This window comes from Musa acuminata, chromosome BXJ1-10 (genome assembly GCF_036884655.1).
Source record: "Musa acuminata AAA Group cultivar baxijiao chromosome BXJ1-10, Cavendish_Baxijiao_AAA, whole genome shotgun sequence".
In the NCBI taxonomy this organism is placed as follows: Eukaryota; Viridiplantae; Streptophyta; class Magnoliopsida; order Zingiberales; family Musaceae; genus Musa; species Musa acuminata.
Window position 1 is genome coordinate 3,395,339 of NC_088336.1, and position 18,071 is coordinate 3,413,409.

Here is an 18,071-nt window from a genome sequence, read left to right on the forward strand (position 1 = left end):
ATATCACTTTACAACATGCATAATCACCAAATCATCATTAATTTTAAAGATGTACATGATTGCAAATTTTACGAGTTTTTATTTTTGATTTTTAAGATAGGCAAGCCAATGATGTTCAAGATAGCAAGCTCTTTTGAAAAGTACCATTTTTGCTTCCTTTGCAAAGTGTAAGCTAGCAAAATTTTACATTATTTTACAATATGCAAGCTAGTAATTTAGCAAGTGTTACTTCTCTTTGAAGTATGAAGGTTAGCAAGTTTTTAAAAAATAATGCAAGATAACAAGCTAGCAAGATACAATATTTTTCATAAAGCAAGCTAACAAGTTTTGTATTATGCAAGCTAGTGAGTTTTTTTTTATAAACTTTTTACACCTTTTGATATATACAAGATAGCATATTTTTGCATCTACATGAAATGTATAACTTGTTGAATCTCGTATTTTGATGATGAAACCACTTGATATGTGTTTATGTTTTTATCTGTGTTTTGAGTAACGCAAGATGTTTCGATCAGGATGAGACAATTAAAGCAGGAAAAATCATGTTGTGCCAGAGGAACATGTCAGAGATTGGACGTCGGGCCGGTGGATCGGTCGACGTATTGACAGAAGGCTTCGGGCCGTGGACTCGGGCATCGAGCCAAGAAGAGCGGGTATTGCGCCAAGGATATCGGAGTTGTAGAGTCAACTGGCCGATTAGGCAATAGGCTGCAGGAGAGGACGATGCGCCGAAGAATCGGACGAAGCGTCGAGGGACCAATGACATGCCGGACAACTTAGTTAATTGCTTAGGATTAATTGTCTCGATCGAAGTTTTGTTTTACATGTGCAGGATTAACTATGATGGATGTAAGACATGTAGTAGAAGTTGCACCGGAGTCAAGACTATGATCACGTTGGGAGTTCGAGAGTTCGACGAAAGTCCGGACGGTCATCGGAGGTTCTGCGGGAACAAATCCGAGAAGTCCAGGAGCTTGCCAATAAAAGCTTGTCAGAACTCGCCAAGTGGATCGTCGCAAGTCCAGGAGTTTGCCGGAAGTCCGTCGGAGCATCGCCAAAGGTTCGTCGAAAGTTCACCGGAAGAAGCGATTGATGCACTGGAGTAAGTTGTAGTAAATGTCTTAAGAAATGTGGTAGTTAGCATGTAGATTAAGTTAGAAATGGGAGGTGATCCCATTAACTTAATTTGGGAGCAATTGGGCCCTTGACAGACCCAAATTGGGCTGAATGGATCAACCCATTCGGACCAGAATTCCTGCTAGGCGGTGGCACCGCTTGGGTCGGCGGTGGCACCACCCAGGAGAGGGTCTCCTAGGAAATCTGGGTGGTGCAACCACCCCAGGCAGGCGGTGGCACCGCCTGGGCTCAGTCTCCGAGCGAGATTGGGTGGTGCAACCGCCCCTGACAAGTGGTGGAACCGCTTGAGCTCAGTCTCCGAGCTCTGTTAGGCGGTGCAACCGCCCCAGTCAGGCAGTGGCACCGCCAGGGCTCAGTCTCCGACCGAGACTGGGCAATGCAACCACCCCTGTCAAGCGGTGGCACCGCCCAAAGGCTCAGTCTCCGAGCTGCCAGGCGGTTGTACCGCCCTAATCAGGAGGTGGTATCGCTAGGACCCCGAAAATCCGTGAAAAGACATCTTTGAGCTCCAAATTCAAACTAGTTTGGGGCCTATATATACCCCACCCTTTTCTGCATGAAAGGGCACGAAAAATACAATCTTACTCTATGATTTTTAGAGCTCAAAAGTGTTATAAAGGCTAGAAGTTCTCCTCCCTCTTTTTCCAAATTTTGATCTTTCAAGAGAGAAGAGAAAAGTTTGTAAGGGTTGTCTCCTAAGCCCGTCAAAAGGAGTGAAACTGTAAAAGGGTGGTTGGCCTTCGCCTATTGAAGGAAGGCTTCTAGTGGACGTCGGTGATCTCGTTAGTGGAGGAAGCCAAAAGTAGATGTAGGTCAAGATTGACCGAACCACTCTAAATCTCAGTTTGCATTTACTTTGAGCATCTTATCTTTACTGCAAACCTCCTCAATAGCTTACTGCCTTCTACTCATTTACAAATGTGTTTCATAGTTAAGTATTTTCCGAATCGACGTTGAGACGGAAATCGGTTTTATCGTACGAACATCATATTTCAGTTTGCGCTTACATTCTGATTTCTATCTTAACTGCAAACTGTCTTCCTTACTTTACTTCAAATACATTTATGTAAGCTTTCAAAGTTATTATCTGCATGAAACAACTTTTACGTCGGAGTCGAATTTTAACATACGAACGTAGTTTTAATCGTCGAAAGTTTTCTGCTGCACTAATTCACCCCCCCACCCCCACCCCCCCCTCTTAATGCTCTTGATCCTAACATAACTTAGTAAACATTGCTTCTCTTAAGATTTTCAAGATAGCACTTCTTGCTTTTCTGTTGAGATGAGCAAGCTAGTAAGTTTGCATCTTTTCGTGATGTCCACGTTAGCAAATTTTTTTTCTCTTTCTTGAAGTATGCAAGCTAGCAAACTTTATCTCCCCCTTTTTCATTATCAAAGAGAAGGAAAGAATATAATTTTATATTTATTTTTTCTTTTACAATAATTTTCCAAGTATGATAAAGATAGATAATCATTTTAGAGTATCATTTCAGAAAATGATAATTGTTGAGTTTCACATCATTTCATCAAAAAAATCATAGTATTGCATGCATCATTCTGAGTTATAAATATTTCACATCATGATGGTATCAATTTGTCAAATTACATCCTACCATGCATGATCATAACTTCTTCCCCTTTTGTTATTATAAACAAGAAAAATAAAGGGAAGAACATAATGGTGTAAAATATTTCAATCATTCTAAGGCATACAAGTCATAAAAACAAAGAAATCATGTCATAAAAGATAAGACCATTTGAATACCAAAAGACATTATTCATATAGTAAATCTCTTCTTTAAATAAAATACTAAGAAAAAATCGTTGGAGTACAAAGAAGAGATCTTGATTCAAAAAATCTCAAGTAATTCCAAAAAACCAAGATAATGATTTTGATAAAACTCATTCAAATTCAAATCATCAAAATCTCAACATTTCTGTCAAGAGATTCAAAATGGCATAAATAATTTTATTGGTCTCTTAGTGAAAAATCGATAAGATAGAGAGAAAGAAAATTTTCAAGAAAAATGCTTACCTCCTTTTATTTCAACTTATTGATTGATTTCATACATGCATGTTCTTTTCTTTCATGCCAAATCCATGCATCATTCATTAACACCGAAAAAGAACTTTCAAAAGATCGTAAAAACTATTATGCATAAGTTCGAAATATAAACTCATTAAGCATGCTTTCAAATCATCATTACATTTTCATTAAAACATCAAGGATGGTTTCGTTGAATATAATGTTGAATGATTTTTAAAGATATCTAAACTTTTTTAGTTTCAATTTATGTGATTGACTTTATATTAGCATGTCCAAATATTTGTTCTTATGTCAAAACCATGCATCATATTTAGGATCGAAAAGTAAATTTCATCGTAAAAACCATCAAGACCAAAAAAGTATAACATATTAAACATAAGGCTTCTTTAAACAAAAGATTTGATTCATCAATTTAATTCCAATGATAATATATTTTCCTTTTTATGTGTTTCATTTTAAGTGATTGATTTTATATAAGTATACTCAAGTTTTTCGTATGAAAACCATATATCATAGTTTAAAATCGAAAGAGCAAATTTCTTCATGAAAGTCAACAAGATCAATAAACCACAAATTACCCAAAAATTACTTTAAATCATCATACATAATTAAAAATAAAATCATCAAGCATGATACTTACATTAAACCATTAAGCATGATTTTATTAAAAATGAAGCATATTTTTTAATCACATTTGGAAATCATCAATTTAGATACACATTAATTTTTTCTTAAAAACATACATATGATTAATCATTAGATTTATATTTTGTTATATTTTCCTAAAATATACAATTGTCATTATCATTTTTAAAATTACTAGAAAGATAAGCATGATCTTAAAACTTTCAAAATTAAACATGTAATTTTTAAAAAAAATTATATAATTTTTTTTAAAATTAAATTAAAAATAACTCATGAAGAACATCAAATAATTTCAAAGTAAACTAAGGGAATGTTGATTATCTCATTGTAGAAAGTCGTTAAGGCATAGTTTGCCACCTTGCCTTTATTGATTTTCTCCTCGTATTCGGAGGAGCTCGATTCATCCCAAAGTGCTTCCATATTCTTGCGTTCATAGCAAGTAGTTACGTTCTTTTTGTTCTTTAATTTTTATTTTATGAACTTTTTAAAGTTCATAGTAATGAGTTCAAGTTCACCATCACTTGAGCTTATGCTCAAGTGGTCTTCGATTGTTCTAAGTCTGAAATCCTTCTTGTTCTTTAGAAGGTTGTCCTCAAAATCGTTTTGTGCATTATGCGCTATTTCATATGTCATCAATGAACCAAAAAGTTCTTCAAGTGAAAAATTATCAAGATCTTTTGCCTCTTGTATTATGGTTATTTTCGGATCCCAACTCTTATTAAGAGAATGTAAAATTTTGTTTACAAGTTCAAAATTCGAAAAACTTCTACCAAGTACTTTTAAGCCATTGACGACATCTGTAAAATGGGTATACATGTCTCCAATGGTTTCGCTTAGTTTCATATGAAACAATTCAAAGTCATGCATTAAAAGATTAATCTTCGAAACTTTTACTCTACTAGTGCCTTCGTGTGTAGTTTTAAGAATGTGTCAAATATCGAAAGTCGTTTCGCATATAGAAATTCAATTGAATTCGTTTTTGTCAAAGGTCCAAAATAGAGCATTCATAGCTCTAGCATTTAGAGAAAAAGTCTTCTTCTCCAAATCATTCCAATGGTTCATTGGAAGAGAAGACTTTTGAAAACCAAATTCGACTATATTCCATAAATCGAGATTCAACGAAAGTAAGAAAACTCTCATTCGAGTTTTCTGTTAGGATCGGAGTGGCACTAAGAGGGGGGGTGAATTAGTGCAGCGGATTAAAACTCGTAAGTTTGAAAATGATTTTGTAAATGCATAGAGATTTCAATTCGACAAAAAATGACTTGGTAAAAGTAGCTTGAGTAAAGTAAGGAGATAAAAACCAAAAGCTTGCTACTATGTAAATAAATGTTTCAGAAAGGTAAACACTCACACATTCAAGGAACACACAAATTTAAAGTGGTTCAATCAAATGACCTACATCCACTTGTGAAGCCTTCTTCGATGAGGCTCCCTACTTCCACTAGCAAATCACTTTAAAGGGGAAGGACAAATACCCCTCTTATAACCTTTTATAAGTGGTTCACACTTTTACAAATTTTTCAAACAGAAAGAGGGAGGTGAACACTTAAGCTATTGAAAACAAGACTTGCTAAAGACTTTGCTAAGGCCTTTTCTCAATCTCTAACTTCTCAAAAGTTGTTGTCTCTACTGAGAATTGAGGGGTATTTATAGGCCCCAAGAGGATTCAAATTTGGGCTCCAAATTTGAATTACTTTTGGGTTCCCAGTGCTAGCGGTGCCACCGCCTGTTAGTGTTTGACACTGACAGTGTACTGGCGGTGCCACCACTGGACCTCTCGGGTGTTGGGCGGTGCCACCGCCCAATACAGCAGTTTGCTGGCAGTGCCACCGCCGGAACTCTTAGGTTCTAGGCGGTACCACCGCCTAGACTATTTCAGCTCACTAGTTGGGCTCCAAACTTGGCCCAAACTAGTCTGAACTTGGGCCCAATTGGCCCTTAACCGGGTTATAGGATTAACCCTTAATCCTAACCCTAATTACATGCAAACTACGAAATTAAGACATAGTCCTAAGTAAGTTTTCAACCGACAACGTCGAGTTTCCTTCCTGCGAGCTTTTCGGCGAACTTCCGATACACCCTCAAATTTCTTCCAGCGGACTCCCAGCAGGCTTCCAGTCTTGTGGCGAGTTTAGTGAGTCTTTAGCAAGTAGCCGAACCTTCTCGGTGATCTCCGCGAACCTCCGACGATCTCTCTAGCGGACTTCCGAAAACTCCGACAAGTCCCCGATTTCCTCTTAGTTGGTTCCGGCAGCATTTCCGACGAATCTTCGGACTCTCAAACACCCATCGAACTTAACTCCGGTAGACTTGCTTTATATCTTCAAGCTATCTAGTTAATCCTGCACATGCAAAATAAAACTTCGATCGAGACAATTAATCCTAAGCAATTAATCAAGTTGTCCGGCATGTCATTGGTCCCTCGATGCTTCGTCCGATTCTTTGGCGCATCGTCCTCTCTTGCGGCCTATGAATTCAACTTATTGCATGAAAAACATAATATCAAATTTTATCATCATGTAATTTGTAAGCTTGAAAATTTAGCAAATGCTACATCATGCAGGCTAGCAAAAATTTATCAAGTGCTATATCACATTAGAATATGCAAGCTGTCAAGTTTTAGATATACAAGATAGTAAAATAGCATGTCCTACTTTACAACATTTTACAATATTTTAGAACATGCAAGCTCATGGTTTTAAGATGTTCAAAAAGCAACTCTTGCTTCTTGAAATATACAAGTTGCAAGCTATCAAATTTTGCTTCCTTTGCAATGTTTGAGCTTGCAATTTTGCTTACATTGCAAAGTGCAAGTTTAACATGTTTAGCATCTTGAGATAGCAACTGTTTGCTTCTCTTTAGACTACAAGCTAGCAATTTTTACGATATGCAAGTTTTACTACATACAAGCTAGCAAAAATTTCAAAAGCAAATGCAAGATAGCTTTCTTGTGTAAGCTCATGATTCTTGCTTCCTATTGCAATGTGCAAGGTGCAAGTTTGGCTTCTTGAGATAGGCAAACTAGCACATTTGCTTGAGATTACAAGATAGCATTTCTTGCTTTTGAGATGAGCAAGCTAATAAGTTTTGCCCCTTTTTGCAATGTGTACGTTTGTAATTTTTTGCTTCTCTTGTCTTGTGCAAGCTAGCTATCTCCCCCTTTGTCATTGTCAAAAAGAAGGGAAGACCCTTTACATTAATTATGACAAAGGTAAGTATCAATCTTATTCCTGCATCATTATATTTTTAAATTAAAACATGCACCTTTACAAAAATCTTATATTTCATTCATGCACGATATTGAATAAATCAATCAACATTATGGGCATATCATACATGATACTAAAATTTTTAACTATTTATCAACATTTTGATCATGATACCAAACATTCATCATTTAGAGCATTCATGACACAAAGCATTAAATCAACATACATCATTTTAGCAACAACTCATAGAATTTTAAATCATGATTTACATCATATGTAATACATCACATCATAATTAGAAAGCACAAGTATTGCATGCATATATCATGATAGTATTAATTTGTCAAATTGCATCCTACCATGCATGATCATAACTTTTTTTCATTTTATCATTGTAAACAAGAAAGAATAAGGGAAGAGCAAAATAGTGTAAAATATTTTAATTATTTCAAGGCACACAAGCCATAAATCCAATGGCATCTTGTCATGAAAGATAAGACCTCTTGAATTACAAAAGACATGATTCATTTTATCAAATCTCTTCTTTTTATAAATAACAAAAATTGTAGGTGTACAAAGAAGAGATTGTGATTAAAAAAGAATCTCAAGTAGTAAATCTAAGAAATCAAGATCATAATTTGAATACAAACTCATTCAAATTCAAATCATCAAATTCATCAAAATCTCAACATTACTTTCAAGAGATTCAAAATGGTATACATAGATTTATCATAATAATCATCAAGATCAATAAGATAGAGAAAAATAATTTTTTAAGGAAAAAATATTTTTCTATTTTTAGTTGTTTCAATTCATATGATTTTATTTCATGTATGCCAAATAAAAACATGTATCATGTTTAAAACCGAAAGTGTGAGATTTATTACAACAAAGATCAATAAAGCACTTTTATTATGATAAAAATCAATAATCCATAAATCGTAAGATTCATCATACATAATTTCAAAATTTATTAAGCATGATCATTGTGCATGACACGAAAACATGGTTTCAAAATGTTTAATATTTTTATTACACAATTTCATCATTATGCATCATCATATTTTCAAATTCGAACATGCACAATTTCAAATCTATACCTTTTATTTTTCATGCATGATACAAATAAATCAATCATCACTATGGGCATATCATACATGATATTCAAGCATTCATGATATATCATTTTGGCAACATGATCATAGCTATTCAAATGATGGTATCTAAATGTCAAAATTCATTACATCCTATCATGCATGATCAGTAACTTCTCATTTGTATTTCATGCATTATTTCATTTCATCACATTCAAAATATCAAGAGAATTTTGGTGATGAAATAAATATTTCATGAATACAAGTAATTACATAAAAAACATCATGAAAAGATAATACCAAAAGACATGTTTTCTTTTAAAAAATCTCCTCTTAAATAATCAAAGGAAAATCTTAGGAGATCATGATATAGATAAAATTCATTCAATCTTGTAGGAGAACAAGATATTAATTCAAGCATATAAAATTTCTCAATTCATTATGAATCATAATAAGAATTGTGGTTCCGAAAAATCACGATTCATTTAGGAAAATTTTCTCTTTAGTGCACGATAAGAAGAAATATAGCAATGATACCAATCATGATTCATTTGGATAGGAGATGCTAAAAAGAAACATTGAGGATAAAAGATCTCGATTTTTATAGAGTGAATCTCAAGTTATAAATCTTGAAAAATCAAGATAAAACTCATTCAAATTCAAATCATCAAATCAAAATCATTTTCAAGAGATTCATAAAAAGATAATAAAATAGATTCATCAAACCAAGAATTTTCAAGAAAAATACTTTTATCTATTTGGTTGTTTCATATAAGCATGTCTTTGTCTTTTTTGTGCCAAAAAATAAATATATCATCAATCGTTTAAGATCGAAAAATAAGTTTCATCATAAAAACCATCAAGATCAATAAAACATAAAAAATCATCATGTATTACTTTTAAAATCTCATACATAAAATCGTCAAATCATGGTATCAAAATTTCAATATTTTCATTAGAACTTTATTACATTGGTTTCATTGACATTAATTTTGAATGATTCTTATAGATAACTAAAACTTCTTTAATTTTAATTTAAATGATTGACTTTATATTAGCATGCTCAAATTTTGTTCTTATGTCAAAACCATACATCATGTTTGAAAACCAAAGACAAGGTTCATAAAAAATCATCAAGCCTTCCATTCAAAAGTCATGCATTGTCATTGAAAATCAATATGGAAATCATCAAAATACACATTCTTACTTCTCAAGCACATACATAAGATTAATCTTACTAGGTGTACAAGCATTAGATTTATATCTAACATTTTATTGCATTAACATAGAATATACAATTTTCATTGTCATTTTCAAGATTACGAGCATGATCATACTTTTGCATTTTCATTTTTGAACATTTAATTTAAAAAAAAAATTGATTCAAAACTAAATTACAAAAAGAAGTGCATTATGAAAAACATTATGTAATTTCGAAGTAAATTAGGGGGATTTTGATTACCTCATCATTGAAAGTGGTTAAGGCGTAGTTTGCCACATCGCCTTTCTTGATTTTCTCATCGTCTTTAGATGAGCTCGATTCATCCCAATTCTTGTTCCTTTTCTTGCGTTCAAAGCAAGTAGTTCCATTCTTTTTGCTTTTTAATTTTTATTTCATTTGTAGTTTAAGTTCACCATCACTTGAGCTTATGCTCGAGTGGTCTTCAAATGTTCTATGTCCCAAATCCTTCCTATCCTTTGGAAGTTGGTTCTCAAGTTCTTCACGTGCATTGCATGTTATTTCGTAAGTCATTAGAGACCCAATAAGTTCTTCGAGAGGAAATGTTTTAATGTCCTTAGCCGCTTGAATGGTCGTAACTTTTGGATCCTAACTCTATGGAAGGGATCTTAAAATTTTAGTTACTAGTTCAAAGTTAGAAAAATCTTTACCAAGAGCTTTAAGTCTATTGATGACATCTGTGAAACGGGTGTACATGTCTCCGATGGACTCACTTGGTTTCATTTGGAAAAGTTCATAAGAATGCATAAGAATGTTGATTTTGGACTCTTTCACTCGGCTAGTGCCTTCATGAGTGACCTCAAGAGTTCTACAAATATCAAAAGCCGAATCACAATTCGAAACGCGATTAAATTCATTTTTGTCAAGTGCACAATATAAGGCATTCATAGCATTTGCATTTAGAGAAAACACATTCTTCTCCAAATCATTCCAATGGTTCATTGGAAGAGAAGACATTTCAAATCCATTTTTGACTATGTGCCATAAATTCAAATCCAAAGAAAGTAAGAAAACTCTTATTCGAGTTTTCTAATAAGTGTAGCTCGTCCCATTGAAAAAGGGAGGATGAATGAGAGAGTGCCCCTCTTGAAGGCCGTAAAGAGCCATTTCTCTTGGTGTTAAACCAACTGAGAAATAATGAGGCTCTGATACCAATTATTAGGATCAGAGCAGCACTGAGAGGGGGGGGGGGGAGGGTGAATTAGTACAACGGATTAAAACTCGTAAGTTTGAAAATGATTTCGTAAATGCATAGAGATTTCGATTCGATAAAGAATGATTTGGTAAAAGTAGTTCGAGTAAAGTAAGGAGATGAAAACCAAAAGCTTGCTGCTATATAAATAAAGGTTTCTGAAAGGTAAACACTCACACATTCAAGGAACACACCAATTTAAAGTGGTTTGGTCAAATGACCTACATCTACTTGCGAAGCCTTCTTCGATTAGGCTCCCAACTTCCACTAGCAAATCACTTTGAAGGAAAAGGACAAATACCCCTCTTACAACCTTTTACAAGTGGTTCACACTCTTACATATTTTCAAAGAGAAAGAGGGAGGTGAACACTTAAGCTATTGAAAACAAGACTTGCTAAAGAATTTGTCAAGGTTTTTTCTCAATCTCTAACTTCTCAAAGGTTGTTGTCTCTACTGAGAATTGAGGGGTATTTATAGGCCCCAAGAGGATTCAAATTTGAACTCAAAATTTGAATTACTTTTGGGTTTTCGGCGTTGGCGGTGCCACCGCTTGTCAGTGTCTGACACTGACAGTGTACTGGCGGTGCCACCGCCGGACCTCTCGGGTGCTGGGCGGTGCCACCACCCAATACAGCAGTTTGTTGGCGGTGCCACCGCCGGAACTCTCGGGTTCTGGGCGGTGCCACTGCCCAGTCTAGCGGTGCCACCGCCTAGACTATTTCAGCTCATTGGTTGGGCTCCAAACTTGGCCCAAACCAATCCGAACTTGGGCCCAATTGGCCCCTAACCGGGTTATAGGATTAATCCTTAATCCTAACCCTAATTACATACAAACTATGAAATTAAGATATAGTCTTAAGCAAGTTTTTAACTGACAATGTCGAGTTTCCTTCCGGTGAACTTTTTGGTGAACTTCCGGCGGACTTCCGGCGGACTTCCGATACACCCTCGGATTTCTTCGGCGGACTCCCAGCAGGCTGCCGGTCTTGTGGCGAGTTCAGTGAGTTTTTGGCAAGTAGCCAAACCTTCTTGATGATCTCCGTGAACCTCCAACGATCTCTTCGGCGGACTTCCGAAAACTCCAACAAGTCCCTAATTTCCTCTCGATTGGTTCCGGCAGCATCTCCGACGAATCTTTGGAGTCTCGAACACCCATCGAACTTGACTCTGATAGACTTGCTTTATGTCTTCAAGCTATCATAGTTAATTCTACACATGTAAAACAAAACTTCGATCGAGACAATTAATCCTAAGCAATTAATCAAGTTGCCCGGCATGTCATTGGTCCCTCGATGCTTCGTCCGATTCTTTGACGCACCGTCCTCTCTTGCGGCCTATTGCCCAATCGGCCAGTTGACTTTGCAACTCCGATATCCTTGGTGCAATACCCGCTCTTCTTGGCTTGATGCCCGAATCCATGCCCAGAAGCCTTCTATCGATACGTCGATCGATCCATCGGCCTGACGTCCAATCTTCTGACATGTTCCTCTGGCCCAACATGATTTTCCTGCTTTAATTGTCTCATCCTGATCGAAGCATCCTACGTCACTCAAAACGTAGATTAAATCATAAACACATATAAAGTGGTTTCATCATCAAAATACGAGATTCAACATTTTCCAATATGTGTAGTTCGTCCCATTGAACATGTGAGAACGAATGGGAGAAAATCCCTCTTGAAAGCTAAAAAGAGCCATTTCTTTTGGGTGTTAAACCAAATAAGAAATAACGAGGCTCTGACACCAACTGTAAGGAATGAGTCGACACTAAGAGGGGGAGGGGGGGGGGGGGTGAATTAGTGTAGTAGTAAAAATTATATCGGTTTTAAAATCTCGTTACGATTAAACCCGTTTCGGAAGAAGTTAACTTGAAAGCATACGAAAGAGTGTAATGGATGTAAAGCAAGTAAAGAAATGTAGTTTGCAATAAATGTAAATTGCAAGAAGTAAATACAAACTGAGTTATAGTGGTTCGGTCGTCATGACCTACATCCACTCCACCGATTCCTCTTCCGTTTAGGCCACCGGCATTCAGTAACATTCTTCCTTTAATAGGAAAAGATCAACCTCCTTCTTACAACTCTATTCTCCTTTTTCCGACTCAGAAGAGAACCTTTACACCCCCTTTTTACAAAGCTTCCCTCACACTCTCACTTAGAATGGTTTTTAAATTTTAGGAGGGACTCTATACTTTATAAGGGTTTTCAACCCTAGAAACACAAAATTTTTATTCACTTTTCTTGCTTTTTCATGCAGGAATAGCTAGGGTATTTATAGACCCCAAATGGCTTCAAAAATGGAGCAAAAATTTAAATCCCTCGAAATTTCAGGGTACAGGTGGTACCATCGCCCAATCTGACAATACCACCATCCAGTTTGGTGGTACCACCGCCTAGAAGACTGTGTCTAGGCGGTAGCATCGCTTGACATAGTCTCGGAGATTGTGCTACGACGGTTTCACTTGTTTAGTCATTGTTTATGTCTTTCTCTTGGCCCAACTATCACGGACAAACTTCTAAATAGGATGTTTGATGTAATGCTTATATATATATGTGTCTTTTGGTATGTTCATGCTTTGTACAGCATGTAGAGGGACGGCCGAAGGCTTAATAGTCCCATTTTAGTTGGGTTGGTGGCCGCTTTAGGCTAGTAAATAAAAGTTGTGTCATGTGGACACTTGTGAGAGATTTTTGGTATGTAATGGACCATTTTGACCCTTTGTTATGCAACTATTTAGAGCTTGTAAAGTCTATTTGTAATTTGCATTGTCTATGAAGTGTTTTCTGGAATATTTGCTTATGGATCCCGAGTGAGGCGTTCTCTCTAACTCGTTTTCTCTTTTGTAGGTCCTAAGGAACCATGGGAGGCTTCGGGGAGGCTGACCTTTACGGACGGACACGCAAGGGTGTCGCATGACTTAGGCAAAACCAGCTAAGTCCGTGATAGATGGTATCAGAGTGGGACAAGCACTCATAGAAACACTTAGCATGCAAACGTGGGGGACCTAGCGGGGCTGCGTTGAGGGCAGTCAACACACACGCGACCGTTTAGGGGAAAACATGCATGGAGATGTAGGGAAAAGGAGTCGCTCGGAGGAGTGGGCATCTGAGATTGGCATTCAGAGGAATGACCAATCCTTCGCGCAAGAGGCACCACGAGAACAGGCAAGCTTGGAAGAATGCAGAGCGCACAAAGGTTGGGATGGCTGAGTTTGAGCTACGACTCAACGTTGACAACTATACTTGATGGTGCTCAAGGCAAGAGAGGCACTTGGTAAAGGATGAGACCATGCAAGGTGGAATGAGTTGCTCAGCGACCGAATGAGTTGTGCAAAGCTCACAGAGGTGAGGGGAATTGCTAACTCGAAGAATTCGGTACTCATGCAAGGGCTTGTATGCGGACGATAGAATGTTCACGGCCATCCCAAGGCGACCGAAACTCGGTGTCATGGAGCATTGAAACTTTCTCTTCGGCATATGAAGGATATGTCCGTAGAAGGCTGAAGTGTGCAACGAGTTCAACATGTTGCTAGAGCTTGAGTGGTGCAGCGGGGGCTGTATTGATGTGGAGTCGCAATCTAGTAAGTGTGTTTGTAGGAGACAGAATAATGCACAGTTTGTTCAACAAATCGGAGTAGTCCAAGGGGATGGTGGTCTCCGAAATGAAGAGAGATGTTGCTCCAACGGGATAGTTATCCAGGAGGGATAAGTCCCGGCTCTTTAGAGGGAGAATCATGTGGGACGGATCGCACATGTTGAGAAGGAGTACCTCAACAAACAACAACTCCACGAAGCTCAATGGACCAAGCAAGCGGCAAGGAGTCGTCGCATGATCTCACTTGAGAAAATGCATTGGTGGATGCATTGCAAGATCAAGTGGGGGAGCGATCCAAAGTAACACAAATGAAGGCACACTTGGAGTCGATATGGAGATCGGACTCAAGGGAGGGCTGACCCGTGGAATGGTGGGCGTGAGGGCCACCATCAACTCAATGCAAAAACGAGGAGCGGAGCAACTTGGGTGTAACTTGGCAAAGTACCCAAGCCACATGAAGGGAGCCAACATAGAAGATAGAACATGAAGCGAAGGCACAGTGCTTTCCTTGGACAGAGGTCAAGGACATGAACTCTTGCAGAGGTAAGAGCAGGATCATGTTATTCTATGGGTCCTTCATTCTGACGGAGTGGACTCATCTTGCATGGTGCCAAAGACGAAGGGAGCTTCTGGGCACATGCACCTTATCTCGGAGAAGCATTTGATGGAGGAACTAAGGCGACTCAACTTACGGAGGCGAAGTTGGGTTCAGAAGGCCTTGGCACAGGGCAAGAGGATGTAGAGGCGGGTACTCTTGAAGAATATACCACTGTGTTGCCAGTCAAGTTGCTAGGCATGAAGCGGTGCGTAGCGGAGATTATGCTGGTAGGGGTAGAGGCCCAAGATCCAGACAATGGTGCACCATTTTAGCGAAGTTGGTGGACTTCGGGAGCTACTAGGCGATGGACTATCCTAGAGCGGTGCTTTATCTAGGAGTGACCCTAGAGTGGGTGGATGAAGGTCAATTGCCAAAGGAGCGAACAAAATCGAAGGTAGAAGAGACCCTGGGATGTATTGGCAGAGGCCACACATAGAGGGATCACAATTCGAGTTCATCCCACAAGGATCAGATTATAATAGAGATGTCACTAGGAGGCGACATGGTGCAGCGGATCATGGTGGAATAGTTCGTGGTAATGCGATACACACGACATAGTCCTATGAGGGACTAGATCATACGGAGGTATGATCGAGAGCTACTGGAAGCTCCACTTCGGTGAACAACATGATGGCAAGAAGGGCTATGGATTCAAGGAGTGAAGGCCATGGTACCGCAAAGGCGGGTCTTCCGTGCGTTCATCAAATTTTGCATCGGATGAAAGCCTTGGTCATCAGTATATGGGGGGCTGTGTTCCACCAAAGAAAAAGTTTGAATGCAAGTACCAGTGAGTCCCATGGGAGGGACTTGATCATGCAGAGGTATGATCAAAGCAGCTGGAGAGTTGGATTGCTCTAGAGCCCATATTCGCTTATGGGAGCCCGACAAGTCAGAGGACAAGGTCAAGTAAGCGAACGTTGCTACCAAGGAAGCCAAAGAGAACAAAATCGGTGTAAATCCTACAACATGATGGCAGAGGCCATGCATGGGAGTTGCAGTCTATCTTTCCATCGACCAAAGGGAGCGGCTTGGCGAACACAAAGGTGTTGAAGTAGGGGGTCGAAAGGGGCGAGGAAGCGACGAAAAGTCAGAGAGACTTAGCTACCCAAAATCAAGCATCAGTTAGAATGGAGGTGGACTCGGAGGAGTGCCATAGAGACATATCTACTGATCGTGAAGAAAAAGGATGCAGATGTGAGGCGACGGATAGTAGGGCCATGGGCATGGCAGCGCTATGGTACCGCAGAGGTGGGTCTTCCGTGAAAGTCATTGATCCTTTGCCCTCATGGAAGGAGAGCGCTTGGTCATGAAAGGGGCCAAGGAGGTGGAGCATACAGAGGCAAACTCCAAGTACCGAGATAAGGTTGAAGGGCAGAGGCCAAGGAACTTCGTAAGACCAGTGTCAACAAGCTTCTCATCAAGATAGCCGAATATGAAGGACTTCGGGTCATGCAAGAGTGCACGAGCAAGGAACGAAGAAGGCAGTATGCGGTGCTGTACCTTTGCTACTCAGTGGAGTAGGCGGCAGGGTTGATGGAGAAGACGGTACAATCCCAGAGGCAACCAAATCTATTAGAGAATTACTCCAAGTTAGGGTGAAAACTTCCTGCATTCCAGAAGTTCGATGGCATTGAGAAGGTGAATCACAGTAACTAACTCAATGCAAGGAGTGCAAACAATTCAAGTACTTCAGAAGTTTGAGCAAAGAGCAGGCGAAGGCCAGTAACCAGCTCGATGCATGGAGTACAACCTCGAGGAGGCGGGCAAAGTCGAGTAACCTTTGCCTTCTCAACTCTTAAGAGAATGGGCAAAATCGAGTACCCCAATTCTCTTATCTATCCAACAGAGGAGCTCTGCATAGGTTCAAAGACCCTTCGAAGATAATAGAAGACAATAGTTGTCAATTCCTCACCAATGGTGATCAGTGCTACTGAGAGTACATTGTCCACTTTATTTCCCAATGAAAAGCCAATCGAAAGCGGAAGTAATGCGAATCTACTTTGAAAGTGACAACTAAGTGAAAGAAGAGTCAATGGGCAAATTTTGTGGAGGAATGACCCAAAACTTTAGAAGTTTGTGAGGCGATAGTCGTTAAAGTTCCAACAAGTATCCACCCAATTCAAGCAGCATAAGGCATTTGAGAGACTGGCACATAGTAAGGATAGTCTTTTCCTTCATCTAGAGGATCCGCAGGAACCAACAGGGATCAACATAACTCAACCAACCCCATACTAGAGTCAGAGTCATTGGCGAGTTGAAGCAGCACGACGGATCAAAGGTTCGACTACTCAAAAACAGTAGCGGAGAGCAGCTAGGAGCCAGGAGGTGCATTGCAGCTGGAGTAGAAGATTGAAGACTCAGCAAAGGCAAGGAGTTGCAGTGTCGACAAAGGCTTTGATGAGGACGTCAAAGGAAAAAGTGGGGAAGAATGTCACTAACAAACTTCTAAATAGGATGTTTGATGTAATGCTTATGTATGTCCATGTCTTTTGGTATGTTCATACTTTGCACAGCATGAAGAGGGACGACCGAAGGCTTAATAGTCCCATTTTAGTTGGGTTGGTGGCCGTTTTAGACTTGTAAATAAAGGTTGTGTCATGTGGACACTTGTGAGAGATTTTCGGTCTGTAATGGACCATTTTGACCCTTTGTTGTGCAATTGTTCAGAGCTTATAAAGTCTGTTTGTAATTTGCATTGTCTTTGAAGTGTTTCCTGGAATATTTGTTTGTGGATCCCGAGTGAGGCGTTCTCTCTAACCTGTTTTCTCTTTTGTAGGTCCTAAGGGATCATGGGAGGCTTCGAGCAGGATGACCTTTGCGGACGGACACACAAGGGTGTCGCACGACTTAGGCAAAACCAGCTAAGTCCATGACACAACATAGCCCAAACTTGGGCCCAACTATCCCCTAATTAGGTTGGCCCAATTCTAATCCCAATTATGTGCTAACTATGAATTTTAAGAAATTTACGAAGCTAAACAAAGTCCATAAGTCTAGGTTTCTTCCGGTGAGCTTCCGACGATCTTCCGACGAACTTTCGACGATCTCTCGGCAATATTCTAGCGGACACTCAGTAAGCTCTTAGACTTCACAACGATCTTATTAGCGAGTTCCGATGAGCTTCTTTGGTAAGCTTCTGGACTTCTTAGTCAATTCCGGTAGAACTTCCGACGAATGTCCAGACTTCCGACAAACTCTCGAACTCCCAACGAAATCACGTTCTTGACTCCAGGATTTCATTTTGCTTTATGCCTTGCTATCATATTTAATCTTGCATACTTAAAAACCTACTTTGATCTAGACAATTAATAC